Raw genomic sequence first — 15,466 nt, 5'->3', positions numbered from 1 at the left:
GTAGTGATATTGATGATGGATGGTGGTGATGATGGTGATATTGATGATGGTGATATTGATGATGGTGATATTGATGATGGATGGTGGTGATGATGGCGATATTGATGATGGTGATATTGATGATGGATGGTGGTGATGATGGCGATATTGATGATGGATGGTGGTGATGATGGCGATATTGATGATGGTGATACTGATGATGGATGGTGGTGATGATGGTGATATTGATGATGGTGATATTGATGGATGGTGGTGATGATGGTGATATTTATGATGGTGATATTGATGGATGGTGGTGATGATGGCGATGATGATGATGATGGTGACAGAGATCATGATGATAGTGGAGATGGTGATGGTCGTGGTGATGATGATGATGGTGGTGGTGCTGGTGATATTGATGACGGATGGTGGTGATGATGGTGATGATGGTAACAGTGATCATGATAATGATAGTGGAGATGGTGATGGTGGTGATGATGATGATGATGGAGAGGTGATGGTGATGGTAATGATGATGTTGGCAATGGTAAACATTTATTGATCACCTTATATCTCTCGAGCAATATTCTATGAGCTTCCTATATATTAACTCACTTAATTCCGGCAACAACCCAGTTAGGTAGGTTACAGTATTATCCTCACTTTACTATGCGGAACAGGCAATGAAAGTTTAGGTTATATACCTGAGTCCAAACAGTTAACAGTGGCAGAGCCGGGCTGTGATCTCAGTTTATTTGGGACGGGAGTTTTCTCCCTTTACCTTTCAGTGGGTGGTGAGTGAGGCCAGGATAAAATACATGGCACAGACTTGAAGGCCACAGACTGACTGCCCATCTGAATCACCTGGCATCTTGTGAAAATACGTATTCCAGAGCCACTGCAGCCTCTCTGTGGCCAACGGCGATTCATATGTGGATAATCCAGGACCAAGGTGGGAACCACCGGTGCAAACAACCCACCAAGAAGCTGGGCTGGCACAGGGGTTGGGGGCCTATTGGCCTGTCTCCAAAGCACATCTCCCATCCATCCACTGCGTTCCCTGTCATTGGCCACCACCTGTGTTGATGCCACCATTTTCCCATCCCACTGCCACAGCTTGGCTGAGAGCTTTCAAACACTCGGCCCCGTCCCCCGCCACGGCTTCTGCCTGCCACTCAGGTGTACACTTCAACTGCACGTCGGGTGCAGAGGCCTCCTGCAGCTGGCCCTCCCTTGTCCTTCGGGTCCCTGTGAGCGGTCCCGCCTGCTGTGGTCCTCATCACCAGCGCTTCACCCGTGCCGCGACCTCAGGGCCTGCCGTCTGTGCTGCCGTGGTGAGTAGTCTTCCTCGGCAGCCACCGAGGGGCCCTTCTGCTCTGCCATGTCGCCAGCCACGCTGCCTCCTCAGAGCACCTTCCAGAACCACACTCCGGGAATAGGCCCCTGCTCTGGAGTTATTCTCCACACTCAAGGTCCCCGTCCCCAAGGTCACTCATCTGGCCTCACTTATTTCCCTAAGAGCTATCTGCTCAGAGCCTCCTCCATCCCAGACCCTGGACCAGGGTGGGACAGGTAACAGCCCCCATTTTCATGGATCTGCTGTGCTTACTTGTTTGAACTCCCTCCTGTGAGCAGGTAAGGTCCATGAAAACCATCTGTGTGGGCACAGAGGGGGCACTGGGGAATCTGTCGGATGAACAGCAGCGTGTGAAATGCTCCTAGTATCAATCTGGGGCTTGGACTGGTCTCACTGCCCTCCCCCTGGGACGGAGCCCACCGGGCACAGAAGGGCAAGACTGGGCATCTCACTGCCTTCCCTCCTGATGTGCAGGGACTGAGGCTGAGACAGCCTTCTAAGCATGACACAGCCCAGAGGGACCTAGGTCTCCGGGTGCCCATGGAGGGCTCTGTGGCCCAGCCAGGCGGACGTCTGGGTGTCACGTCGGTTCTGAGGCAGTCTGCAAAACCCTGGGGATGTGGTGTTCTTGGGGCTGGGGCTGCCTGCCTGCTTGGGCCAGGTTCTCTCTGCTTGTCAACAGCCATGGGAGGGAGGGAAGGAGGGAAGCGAGGCAGGGGCTGGCGGGAAGTTTGGCGGGGGCTGGGCTGGGGTCTCTTGGCATTCTGTGCAGTGCCTGCCTGCAACTCGGTAGGTGCTTAATAAATGTTTATTATGAGTAATAAAACCAGCCTATTTACACTAGGCTGTCTCCAAAGACCGCTTTCCATACTTAAAAATAACCTTAATCAGCTCTCCCAACATCTTCTGGAGATAGGGTCAATGGCTCTCTGCCATTGATAAATGGAGGGAAAGGTCTAGAGAGAGACAGGGGGTGCCTGGGGGTCACCCAGCGGCCCAGCCCGGCTCGCCCCAGGTCCCTTGTCTCCAGTCTCCAGGGAGCACAGGCAGGATCCAGGAAAACCTCCCCCACCTTTTCTTCTGAAGTGATTTCCAGGTGCTATGGATGGAATTGTGTCCTGCCAAATCCACAGGTTGAAGTTCAAAGCCTCAGTGTGGCTGTATTTGGAGATAGAGCTTTAGAAGGTAATTAAGGTTAAATGAAGCCATGGGGCAGGGTCCTAATCCAATTGGATTGGAGGCTTCTAAGAAGAGGAATATTCTCTCCCTCTCTCTGCACCATGTGAGGACACAGCAAGAAGGCGGCCATCTGCAAGCCAGGAAGGGAGTCCTCATCAGCCCCAGCCACGCGCACATCCTGACCTTGGCCCTCCAGCCTCCAGAACTGAGAGAGTGTAAATGTCTGCTGCTTAGGCACCGGTCTATGGTGTTTTTGTTTTGGCAGCCTGAGTAGACCCTAGTCTAGACACAAGGACAAAACAAACGACACAAAACAGCCCCCAGGAAATACCCAGGAATTCCTTTCCCCAAGGAGCTTCGGAGGATGGCTGAGGCCCCCAGCCTCCCCCAAGAAGCAGGACATGGCTCTCCGGGGGTCTCAGTCAGGCGGGCCCAAGGGAGTTCGAGGGTCCCATCTCTGCCAGCCCTGTTCTGCTGTTCCGGACAGCCTAGAGCCAGCCCATGATGTGGACACTCAGCCAAGCCCTCTGCTCCTGGCCTCTTCACTCTACCACATGGTCAGGGAGCCGGGTTGTCCCTGGAGCCTAGAAGGCTGGGTCAGCCGCCCCAGCAGGCTCCCCTGGGCCCTCGTCAGCCCCCTGCCCCTGCTCAGAGACTCACTCCACTGCCCCACAGTCTGCTCACTCCCATCCCGTAGGCCTGTGCGCCCCAAAGGCGGCGCCCTCTTCTTCAGCCCTTTATGGCAGATGCAGCTCTCTGGGTGCTTCTGCTGGGAATGAGGAGGGACAGATGGAGACCCCGCCTTCTGCTCCAGTGATCTGCTGGCAAATGGAGGGTGGGGGTGTGAGGGGCACGTCCGGGCAACACAGGTGACTGGCAGGCATCTCCCCAGGGAGCCCCTGGCGCCCACAGCCTCTCTATTAGCCTCCCTGCAGGCCTCGTCCCTCTCCTCCCACCCACCATCTACCTCGATCTCCCGGTTGTCACCCCGTCTTCCTCCCCCCCTCAGCCTCTCCCATCTTCCTTCCTTTCTTTCCTTCTCCATTTCCCTGTCTCCCCACTTCCTCCTCCTTGACTATTTTTTTTTCCACCCTGCTGTTTTTGTTCGTTGTCTCTTTCTTCCCACCCCTCTCAACCCTCCTTCCTCCTGCCTTGGTCTCCATCTCCTTCTAACCCTGACGGCCTCTTGCTTCTCCTCCTCTGCTTCACGGGCCTCCCAGGACCCTCTCCTCCTTCCCGTCCCTGAGTTCTCACTCCACTGGAGACTGGGAGGGCAGAAGGGCTGGAGAGCTTCCTGGACAACAGCCGTGTCTGGAGATCACACACACACACACACACACACACACACACACACACACACGCGTGCGCGCACACGCATACACAAGTACACACCACATGAACATGCTCACACGAGCTTGCAGACAGGCACGCAGGCACGCACAGGCACCCCAGACTCATATTTGTGGCATATCATTTTTGGTGCGTGGGCCAGCCCAGGAAACAGAAGGCAGAGGAGCCCGCTTTCCCACGGTGTGGGAGCTTACAGAGCTTCTGAAGAGTGAGGTCTCAGTCACTTGCCCTGTGAAGATGCTGCCCTCTCTAATTAATTTTCAGGGCTCACTATAACCGCTGTCCCTCTTGTGGCCCTTACAAATCACATCAGCAGTGATAATCCCGCCAGCATGCCATCTCCAGGAAGGGGAAGATTAGAGCTGGGTTGGTGTCTCCTCCCCAGGGAGAGACTCTTGCATTAGAAGCTGGCCTGGCAGGTGGGGTGACAAAGGCCAGAGCTGCTCAACAGCCAGAAATGGAAGGTCTGGGAGGACCAGAGGCCAGGATGGGTGCACCCCAGGAGGGGACATGGGGTCGGGCCGTCTGGAGCGCCCCAGTGGGCACAGCACCTAGAACGACATTTCTGGAGAACAGGATTCAACTTCTGTTTGGTTCTCCTCATTTGAATTCTAAAAGCCCAAAACCAAAAGGGGCCTTCGAGATGAGTCATGACACCTGATGCCTGGGTCTGCATGTCCACCCCCCACCTAGCCCTCCTCACTCTGCCCTCTCTCTGCAGCGCGCACCCCCGGAAACTCCCACAGGTTCTGCTCACTTCTCCTGTTCTTAGGTCTCCTTCTCTAGATTGCAGCCCCATGGGCAGGCGTTTGGTCTGCCTTGTTTGCTGGGTAAACACAGGACGCCCTCCTCTACGGTGCCATGTAGCATTCGACACATCCCTGCATCTCTCCAGGACTGAGTTTCCCAGTGGGCATAATAATGTGTGGTCCCAGAATGCTGTGTTCTCTGCAGAAGCAGCAATGCCACGCAGACAGTAAGGCCGTGAGCAAACGCACTGGCCGCCATCCAGCCTCAAGGTGCCCATCAGAGCCACCCCCAGCCAAGGGTTGCTAGCACCCTGACATGGAAGGCTGAAGACAAAGCTTGCTACAGCTGGGCTCAGTCCATGTGAGGAGGTCGGCCCTGGGCCTGGACAGCAGGCTCTAGCGTGGCCCGAGTGGGAACGGAAGGCCGGAAGCTGCCAGCTGGCCCCGCTGAGCCTCGCTGACCTCCCTGCTCCTGCTGTGCTGCAGGTCTCAGTCCTGAAACCAGGCTTCTCGAGGGGCAGCCAGCTCCACAAACCCACCCCGATCCCTGCCTCTCCGCAAGGAGTCGGACCAGTTTGAAAGCAGGTTCACTCCCAGCAGCCGCTTGGAAGACCCTGGCAGGTACTTAGTGTCCTGACTCAGTGGCCTCTTGCCCCCATGTGTGAGGAAAAGTCCAGGACGGAAAGGAGCAGGGGTGTGGGGCTGCCCCGGTGCCTGGGGGCTGCAGTCTGGTGACCAGGGACCCTGGACACTATAGCTTGGGGCTGGGGAGTGTCCAAAGGCCACAAAAGGCATGGCAGGGGCTGGCTGCCGAGAGCTGCCTCGAGAAGGTGGAAAGTGGGGTCCCCAGAAAGCGCCTCTGCGATGGGCCTCACAGCCCCCAACCAAATCCAGATTCAAGGACCAGCTGGGGTGGATGGGCCCCAGGCTCTGGCTAAACAGCCCAAGCGGCCGTGGGAGAGTCCCCGAGCTGGCTGTTGACAGGCTCAGGTGAGTGGGCGGTGGGTTAGAGGGCCTGTCTTCCCATCCACCTTGCTTGGGAGTCACAGGGACCATGAGAACAAGAAGTGGGGGGGAGGGGGCTACTGGGAGCCTGGCGAGCCTTAATGGCAGATGTGGGAAACACCAGGCCCCTCTCCCTGCGTCTCCGTGCCTGCTGGCAGCGGGGTCAGATAAACCATCTGAGCAGTGGCGTACAATTCGGGTATCTCTTCAGACGGCTGTGGGTGACATCTCCGAAAAAGAGGAGATAACATTTCTGGGACACGCAGGCAGAGCCACAGCAGGTACTGCTGCCTGTTGGGGGCCAGGTAGCTGTCAGGGGAGCAGCAGGACAGGTGCCTGGGTGGGCGGGAGTGGGCAGAGCCGTCTGCCAGCCTGGGGGAGGAATGCGGAGAGCCAGGCAGAAGTTCCAGCTCCGCAGCAAACAAAGCTTAAATTAGCCGAGCTGCTTCGGCCTGCCCTGCCGCTGCCACCAGCCCTGATATCCAACTGAGTGACGCCACCCAACGATGCAGAAAGCCCTGAATTAAACAGCTTAGAGCCTTTACATATTCAAACCAAGGCAAAACACCATCCAATACGCTGAGTGACAGTGGTCTAACGCATGTTCCTTAAGGCTTTGTTGTTACGGCTGCAATAGCAGATTGGGAAGGGCCGGAGCTGGGGTGCCGGGCTCAGGACTGGGCAGCTGCAACCTGTGAATCCTGGTGTGGGTAGAGAGGCTGGCAGGAGGCAGGCATGCCTGGCCTGGCTTTTCCTGGGGCACAAAGGCTTCCCTGCACACCATCGCCCAATCACCATCTTGGCCACAGAAAGCCTCATGCTTTCTCTGGAAACTGCGTTTGTTCTTCTGACCTGGAACATGGGACTGAGCAGGTCGGGGAAAAATGGAGTCCAGGAAATTGGGTGTCTGGTGACAAACGCTGGTGAAGGCTGCCTGGAGGGCAGGCAGGGGTGCGGTTCATTCTCATCCATCCCTGAGCCATTTCTGCCTGTGGGAGGTCTGACATGGTGGCCTGGGGGGCTGCAGAGGGGTGGGCTCTGACGGGCATCACGGAGCCCCGCCTGCTCAGCCTGTGCCTTGCTGCATGTAGCTGACCTGCCCACAGAGCGTGCCACACAAGCTGCCCACTGTCTCCCCTCTTCCCTGAACCAGCCCGTCCCTGGGCCTGCAATGAATTTTCAGGCAAGAATCTTACTCTGGCCTCTGCTTGGGCTCATCCTGGAGGACTGAGTGTGCTGGTGCTGCTGGGGTGTGCCCAGCAAGAGGGGGGAACCCCAGGCCTTCTGGGGCCATGTGACTCCCAAGAGGAGGCTCCTGCCCCACCTGCCGGCTGCTCTGCCTGTCCCTCTGTTCCTTCATCACCCCAGCTGGGCTCCTGGAGGCTCCTCCAAGAGCAGCAAACTCAGCCTTGGTGGCTGAGCAGATGGTAGAGGGGCTGGAGTGATCAATATCAGATCCAGGTGCTGCTGGTGAACCTGCTGGGTTCCTCCTGCCTGGATCAGCTGGGGTTTGTGGGGACCTCTTCATTCACCACCCACTGGCCCCCCTCGGCCAGCCCCTGGCTGTGCCTGGATTCTTGGGCATTGTTCAGAAAGGACAGAGGTGAGGACCCTTCCACATGGGTAGCATCCAGCCCAGCATCACCTCGAGCCTGAGTGTGGAGGGCCAGGACTTCCAGGTCCCAGCCTGTCCTTCACAGTCATCAGGAGTCTCCCCCACTGAGGGACTCCTGTCCTCCCGGGCTTCCAGCTGGCACTACTGGATCAATCTGGGCGGCAGTGAGGCCCACACCCCAGCTTTCCTTCCTGTCACCTCCAGCCCCGCCTGGCCCTGCCCCTCCAGGCACCAGCTCCCAGCCTTTGTGCGCTGTCTCTTCCCCACCCGAGTGCCCGCCCTGAGTCCCATGTTCTCATGATGCTTTTTGCTGATGGCGCCAAAGCAGTCCCAGGCAGTCCCATGAGACAGCCAGTGAGTTACTGGGCTCAGTGGCACGGGGTCTTACACCAGCTGAGATGCATGCCAGCTGCAGTGACCTTGAAACACAATCCATCACATCACGCTTCCCTGGCCCCTGTGTGGTCCCCCCAACCCAGCCCTGCCTGTCTGTACCTCTGAGGACCTAATGGCTGGCTTTGCACGCATGAGCCTTACTCATGGCCAAGTATTTTTGGGGCCTGATGGGGACACAGACCATCCCATCTTCTCCATGGCTCATTTCACAGAGAATACTGAGGCCCAGAGAGGGCAGAAATATCTCGTGTCCCCAGCCCCAGCTCCCTGCCCATGCTGGGGGCTCAGTGCCTGGAGCCCGGGCTGCAGGGTAAGCCTGAGCGCCTGCCTCAGTGGACACAAGGGACCCCAGAGGACCTGAAGGGCAGGGAGGGCTGCAGAAAGGAGAGTGGGCAGAGGCATCTTAGGAGGCCACAAGAAGTGGTGACAGAACCCCACACAGGTGCCAGGGGGCCCTACTGCCCTCATTTCCCCTTAGGGACCAGGGACAAGGATGGGAACAATCACCCCACAGCCAAGGGAGAGAATTCCCCACCTGAGCTGGATGTCAAACGCCCATTTAGATCCATCCTCAACCTGGGCCTTGGGGTCCCAGAGTCACACGTGATTTGGAGGAAGTGCCCATTTATTTTACACAGAATTTCCAAACAACAGAAATATCACGGCTTCCTAAGAAAAGCAGAGAGCCAAGCTCTCATCCAAGAACCCAGACGGGTTCCGGAAGCTCGCTGGGAGTCTGACTTGTGTTTCCTTCTGGAATTCTCTTGCAGCCAGGCCCTGAGACCCCCTCCCCTGGCTTCCCAGAAGCTGGAAGCTCAGCCCAGATCTAGGGAGGAGGGTGTTCACAGGACATCAGGGTGCAATCAGCTGCACCCTGGGGTACATCCTGATTCAGTGAGGATGCCAAGCTCCTAGGGCTCAGCTCTGGACCGCAGGGGGCCATGTGTACTCTGGCACCCGCCCTGTGACAGCGGCAGGCTCAGAGCCTGCCTGATGTTTCAGGAATCCTCCAGGGCAGACCCCTCCGACACCTCCCCAAACTGGTCTGTGGCATTAGCAGGCCCTTCCGCAGGGCTCCGAGCTGTGCTCCGCGTGAAGATACCAAGTTGGCAGGCAGGCCCTCTGCTTCCCTCTGCTCCCTGATCCTTTAATCTGAGACTATTAAAACTTCATTCCGCTTCTATTGGTAAACCATCAGTCACCGTCGCCAAGCAGCCACTGGCTGGGAGAGCCTGGCGGGGAAGGCGGCAGGGAGGGCAGGGGCTGCTGTGGCCATCCAGGGCCAGGAGGCAGGCGGGTTGGCCTGAAAGCCTTCCCTCCCCCTGGGCAGAGCCAGGTGCAGGAGCGCCGTGTGCCCTTGAGAAGGATGGTGCTCCAGGGTGGAGAGACAGGCGACACAAGGCCCATGTCGGGCTGCGTGGGAGGCCCTGGGGGGTGGAGATAGTGGCCACTCGGGTCCCTCTTGGCGAGCGGCGATAATGCCCACACCCGGTCTCCGTGCCAGACAACACCGTTGGTGCCAGCTGCTGCCTCCTGCCTGAGCTGCCACCGTGCGGGGGAGCCGTGGCCTTTCTCTCCCAGTGGCTTCTTGATTCCTTCTCAGTTTGAACTCCAGGCCCTTTGTCCCTCCTCTCCCAAAGTGAGCCTGGCCTTTAGGCAGGAGGGATGGGGGTTCGAGACCCAGCCCTTCAAGGGTAACTTGTGAAAAGGCTGCCTCAGCTCAGTGCTTGCAGGATTATGGGTCTTTTTCTTAATTAAAAAAATCCAATTAAATTAAGATATCAGAACTAAATAACGCTTGAGTCATTAGCGCGACTTTTATCTTAATGACTACAGCTGCCGAAATCCTTCTTTAATTCTGACGGCCTTGGCAGGCAGGGGGGTTTTCACTGGATAGAGGCCTGGGGCTGCAGACACAGGGAGTGGGGAAGCCCCCTGCTTCTCCTCTGCACCCCAGGCCCACGGAGGGGGTGAACTCAAGTGTTTTGGGGCTGAGGGGACAGGGACATGGCTGGGGTATTCCTTCCCAACTTAAGGACCATGCCCACTGCCTATCAGCCCTGGTGGACTTAATCCATGCAGGCAACTTTGGAAGGAACAACAGTGGGTCCCTAAATACATTTTAAGACTTTTCCCTGGAGAAGGGAACTGAGTTCCTCCCCCTCCGCTCAGGAGTGAGGGAAGCAGCTGCCTGGACCTTGCTGGGAACCCTGTTCTGGATGGCTGGAGGGGCACGGCATGTTGGCTCCTGGGTCCCATCCAGAGGGACTCTGTGCACCCCCTCTTCAACTCTGGCGGCCTTGACCCCCCTCTTCCTGCCATGCCCAGGGGGAAGCGCCAGCATGTTGGTATTGAATCCACTCCCACAGGAGCAGAGGCGGCGGGCGGGAGCCCTGGCGGCCATGAGCAGACCAGGCACAGCACAGGTCCCATGCGGCCCGAGGCGGAGCTGGACTGGGGAGAGCAGGGCTCTGGGAAGCGGGAGATAACAGGCTGCTGGAACGAGGGGCCTGGAGGAGATTTGGGTCACAGGAGGGTGGCTGAGGAATGGCAGAGAGCCAGGCATGGAGGAGGCCTGGTTATCACTTCACCTCTGGATGCCAGGGAAGACAGAGAGGCAAGAGGCACAGAGCCCAGAGCCGGAAGCCCCATGGATGCCACATGGCAAGGTGAAGATGCTCACGGGGCTGGTGGCACGGACCGGACTTGCCCCCCCCGCCCCGCCCACGGCAGCCTCAGGCAGTCCTCCCTCACTTTCCCTCCCTCCACTCAGATGCTCACAGGCATGAGGGGCCTGGAGGGGATTTGGCCCCTGCAAGCACTCCAGGCCCTGAAATGCCCCCCACGAGCCCCTCCAGAAACGCCGCAAGGATCTATGGCTGCAGGCCCTGGAGGTCAGGGACCAGGTCCAGCTCACTCAGCCGTGCCTGTGTCTGGGCCAGAGTCTGGCACACGGTAGGCACCCAGTAAATATCGGCGACTGACTGACAGGCAGAAGAAAGCCGGGGGAGAAATGGGCCAAATCCGCCCACTGCGTTCTAGTGTCTCGCCGTGCATGTGTATTACTTCTACAATCGCTTTCAGAAGCAATGAAAATTATATTTTTCATTTGCTTTTCTGCAAGAACATAAAGACCGATAAACAAAGAGGCTATGAAACATTCCAGATCCTAGAGCATCACAGCTGGGGAACAGCTGGAAAAGCGTCCAGCCCAAATCCTCACTGTTCAGCCCAGGAAGTGGAGGCTCAGGGTGGGGAGAGAGCTGTTCTGACCACCTGGCAGGGCTCTGGCCATGCCTGATGTTCCGTGTGGCGGGATCTGTGGCACATCTTAACAGTGGGCTAAGACGCTCCATCTCCTCAGCTAAAGAATGGGGATAAACAAGAACACTTGCCTCCCAGGGTCACCATGAAGATGTGAGAAACGCTTCTGTAGCTATTTCTGGGGTGCCCGCCATGAGCCGTGCCCTGCGATTGGTGCCCAGCATGCCCCTCTGAGTGCTCACTCTGAGGGGGCCGGCCCTTCTGGATCCACAATTCACACCACGGAGGCCCATGCAGCGAGGGAGGGGAGGTGGTTCTTCGAATATCCTTAGGCAGAGGTCACAGGGCTGGGTGGGTGTCCGCAGGAGCGGGGAGTGGTAGGGAAATGGCCCAGGAAGATGAAGTGAGCGCATTCCAGACCTGCAAGAGGCCGGCGTGTCTGCAGCACGGGGTAGGGCACAGGGTTTGAGATGGGGCTTGAGAGCAGAAATGGCCACAGGGGTCTTCATCCTGAGAACAGAGGTGTGGAATTGGCGAGGGGCTGTGTGCACGGCTGTGACGATCAGATGAGGACCATGACTGCTGGCCACTGTGCAAAGGAGACTTTGCAAGGGTGAGAGCATACTCAGAAAACCACGGCCAGGGTCCAGGGAAAGGCACAGTCATCAGACCACTTTATTGTCTGTATTTCTGATGCTTTGACCTCTGGGGACTTGCTGAACCTGGAGGGACTGTCCCCCCACACCCCAGGGCTGGCTAGTTCCTACAGATAGCAAAGGATCGGCCTGGGAACCCTTTCCCAGGGTGCTCAAAGGTTGGCCTTTCAGACTGATCCACCCAGAGCCCACACCCCATGACCCCCTCTATCGGGGTCTCCCCCAGGGCCACCATCCACCCCTAGTCACCTCAGGCCAGGAACAACTTAGGCGCAGCTTCTCTGCCAAGAGCCCTGTACCCACGGGGGCCTCTGTAAAGCCTGCTCACCCTGCCTCACCCGTTCCTTCTTGCAGAAACCACAATAAAGCTTCTGCCCACGTTGCCTCCCAGCTCCCTCTGTCTCCTGGCGGACCCCCTGCTTCCCTGAGTGGCCCTGTGTGATGTGGCCTGCCCTCTGCTCATGAGATATGTGAGTAACAAACCACCTTAAACAGGCATCCACCTGCTGATCTGTTCGTCTCACCATGGCCTTACATTAATCCAACCTGCATTTAAAACAGAAGGGCCCTGGCAGCTGAGATTGGAGCTGGTGTGAGACAGAGGATGTGGCTGGGTTTGGGTTACTTAGGAGAAAAGTGGACAGATTGAGTGTTGACCTGAGGGTGGAATGTGACAGAGGAGGTGAATGAATGACTCCGGGGCTTGAGGCCTGGTTTGGGCGACCACGTTGTGGGTGCTTGCCTTGGTGCTGGGGCAGACAGGGACACCAGGCTACAGTGACCAGAGCCACCCATGGGCCCCGCAGCCCTGTGGGAGCCATGGTCTTTCCTGCCTATTCCAGGAGCATAAGTCATGTGGCTCCTTGGGTCAGAGTTCCAAGCTGTGATTCTTGGGAGATCCAGGCCCTGGCTCTGTCCACCCTGGGGAATGAGGAGAGAGTGGCTTTGGGGAGGGCACAGCTCTGGGTCTCAGGAGAGAAAGAGAAGAAGGAGGTGGTTGTGGGGTGGCCACAGGTGGGTGGAGGGCAGCAGACCGGCAGGGCCCATGGAGGGAGGAGCAATGGATAGGCCACTTGCTTTGGCTCTGAGAAATTCTGGTCCCAGCTGCCCTCCTGGGTCCTACCCACATGTACCCCCAAATAAGCCTGAGCACTTTAAAAATGGAAACAAATACTCCCTTCCTTTTTGCAGAGCTTTCTGTCAATCGAAGCTGTCAGTTTCCTCTAGTTCTAAAAAAGGGCGAGCTCTGTGCGTCCCATAAATAGATTTCCAAAGCCACGGGCCAATGCGGCTCCCAGAACACACCCATCGCGCTGCAGGCTCTGAAGGGGCAGCTGGGGAGCAATCCCCTCTCCTGGAGGGCAAGCAGGCTACGAGGCACTTGGGGATACCCTTGAGGTTCACAGTTTACTGGGAGGTGCCAGCGTTCACACATCATTACCCACTGTTGACAGAGGCAGCTGATAACTCCTGAGTCTTGTTCTCGCCTCCATTAGCAGATTGCTTGAAAAAAAAGTCAGAAAAAATTCAGTTCTCAGATTTGGGCCCCCACCATCTGGCTTGGGAAGTCTGCTGGGTTTTGTTTCTGCCCTACAGAAATCTGGCTTCTTTTTTTGGCATGGGGTTGGGGGGATGAAGCAAGCCAAGAGAAGAGGTTCCAGGAACGGGGGCAACCTCAGAAGGTCACTGAAGCTCAAGTCCTGGTGGAGGAGGAAGACCCCAGCTTGTGGTCAAAGGCAGAGGCTAAGGAGAGGCTGAGAGGGACTTCCTCAGTGTTTGTGCGAAGCTGAAAATGGCAGAAAGAACCAACTGGTCAGAGATGATCAGGCTGAAGGCAATGACAGGAGGAGGCAACAGCAGGGGTAGCAAATTGCTTTTCTCTTATTCACTGGCTTCTACTGACAGCTGACAGCTGCAGGGCCAGGCTGAGCAGGATTCTGAGACTGCTTTTGGGTTTAGCAAGAAAATGTGCTGTGATCCATTAGTAATGTCTGCCCTGGGCACGCAAGGGGAAGGTGGCAGCTGGTGATATGTTATCCCAGCACGTAAAGCAATTGGTTTAGAACTAAGATGAGGAGGAGCGACCTCACACCTAGAATGGCATTTGGCACATAGTAGGTCTCTAAAGATATCTGCCAAGCAACCAACTGAAAGAGTGAAGGAGTGCAGCGTGGAGAAGAGGAGGAAGATGACCACTCCTGGGGAATTCCTAAGCCCTTGTCCAGCAAGGGAACTTGAAGGGAGGGACCTGGCAGGAAAACACCCTTCTTCTTCCATGTGATGAATGAACCTGGGAATGACTCCTGCCGTCCTTTATGTCAAGGTAATTCTCAGCTACCACCACCCAGGCCATCCTCTACACGTGTTTCCCTCTTCTCTCCTGCTTCCAGGCACCTCCCTGCAGTGAACAGAGCCCACATCCAGGAATTTTAGAGTTCAGACCCCATCACCTTATGGCCCACGAAAGAATCTGGGTACAAACTGCTAAGACCTGAGTACAGACTCCCCAGAGACAGAGCAGGGGGGCAATCATGCTGGCCTCAGCACAGGATGACACTCACGTCTGATTTCACCCCCCTGCATCATGTGGCTGTTCAGGCCTGGACTCTCACTCATGGTCAAGATAGCCCTGCAGAGCATCACCTCCCTTCTCTTTGAATCCAAGCTCTCGATTGCAGGTAAGAATTCTTGTTAAGAGTTACAGGACCCAGGGTTCCTGGCCCTTTGCCTGGAGATGTCTGGGATGCCGCCTTTTCCTTTCCTGGGGCTTAAAGCAGGGAAGTTTCTCTCAGCACCTCTCAGGACCCCCATCTGGGCCTCCAGGAAATCTGTGCAGAGTCGGCTCTGAGCCAGGTTCTGTGCACAGATGGGGGACACCAGAGAGGGTCAGGAACTGAGCCCTGAGCATCGCTTATCCCTCTTGCATTCAATCTTTCGGTCCACTACGCCGTGAGCTCCCTGCAAGGGAGCCCTGTGGGATGGGTCGTGCATCCCAGTCCCTACACGTGGCAGCACTCAATACACAGCTGGTGGCTCTGGGAATGGACAGCTATGGTTTCGCTAAAGCACGGATTTCTGCAGAGTTCTCCCGTACTGCCAGCATGCCCTCTTTATCATAGCTGAGCCCTGAATTCACTCACTCACTCACTCACTCACTCACTTATTTGCTTCTTATTCTTTCATTTACTCATTCATTCAGTAATTCATTCACTTGATCATTTATTCACTTATTCACGCATTCACTAATTCATTACTTTACTCATTCGTTTGCTCACTCACTTAACTTACTCATTCAGTCATTCATTCACTCACTCATTCACTCATTTATTCACTCACTCATTCATGCATCCACTCATTAATTAATTCACTTATTCATTTATTCACTCACTCATTCATTCATTCACTCAAGATACTTCCTGTGTGCCAGGCCCTGTTCTCACTACCAATGTTAGCACAATCTTCAGCTTCTCTGAAAGCGAGTTAGGCTGTGGCTGTTCCTGTTGCAGCTTCCAGAGGTCCCTCTGTCCTCACAGGCTGTTGGGGGAGGGTTAGCCACAATGACATCCCCCCTCAGCTACTGCTTAACAGGGACAGGGCAAGAGGCTCTCCATGCTCCTTGGACTGTTACCTCCTGGTTCACTGTGACTCTGGAGGTCAGCCCTGAGCACACCGTCCCGGGAGCTGTGGCAGGGGCCTCCACAGCTCTTCCCCAAGCCCAGCCTCCCTGCTTTGCTGCATTGCACCATTGTGGAGCTGGGCAGCCTGCTTCAGAACCCTGAGCCTTTGGACAGGAAGCAGGAGAGCCAGGCCTCCCCTGCATTCAGTTTAACGAGCAACCTCCTGGACATGCGTGGGCAGTGACCGGGGTGGACAGGGCTCACAGTGGATGCGGCCTGATGCCCAGGTGGGCCAG

At 56.5% G+C, this 15,466-nt stretch overlaps 1 protein-coding gene across 15 annotated transcripts in view; it reads right to left on the bottom strand.

Annotated features, from left to right (window-relative positions):
- CAMTA1 (calmodulin binding transcription activator 1) overlaps positions 1-15,466 on the bottom strand; it is a 954,794-nt gene that overhangs the window by 187,852 nt on the left and 751,476 nt on the right. The gene's annotated exons all lie outside the window — the stretch shown is intronic.

The sequence above is a fragment of the Sapajus apella genome, unplaced genomic scaffold (assembly GCF_009761245.1).
Source record: "Sapajus apella isolate SASKATOON/1434 unplaced genomic scaffold, GSC_monkey_1.0 scaffold43, whole genome shotgun sequence".
NCBI classification, from domain to species: Eukaryota; Metazoa; Chordata; class Mammalia; order Primates; family Cebidae; genus Sapajus; species Sapajus apella.
Note: the sequence above shows the minus strand (reverse complement) of the source record. Positions and strands in the feature narration are given on the sequence as shown.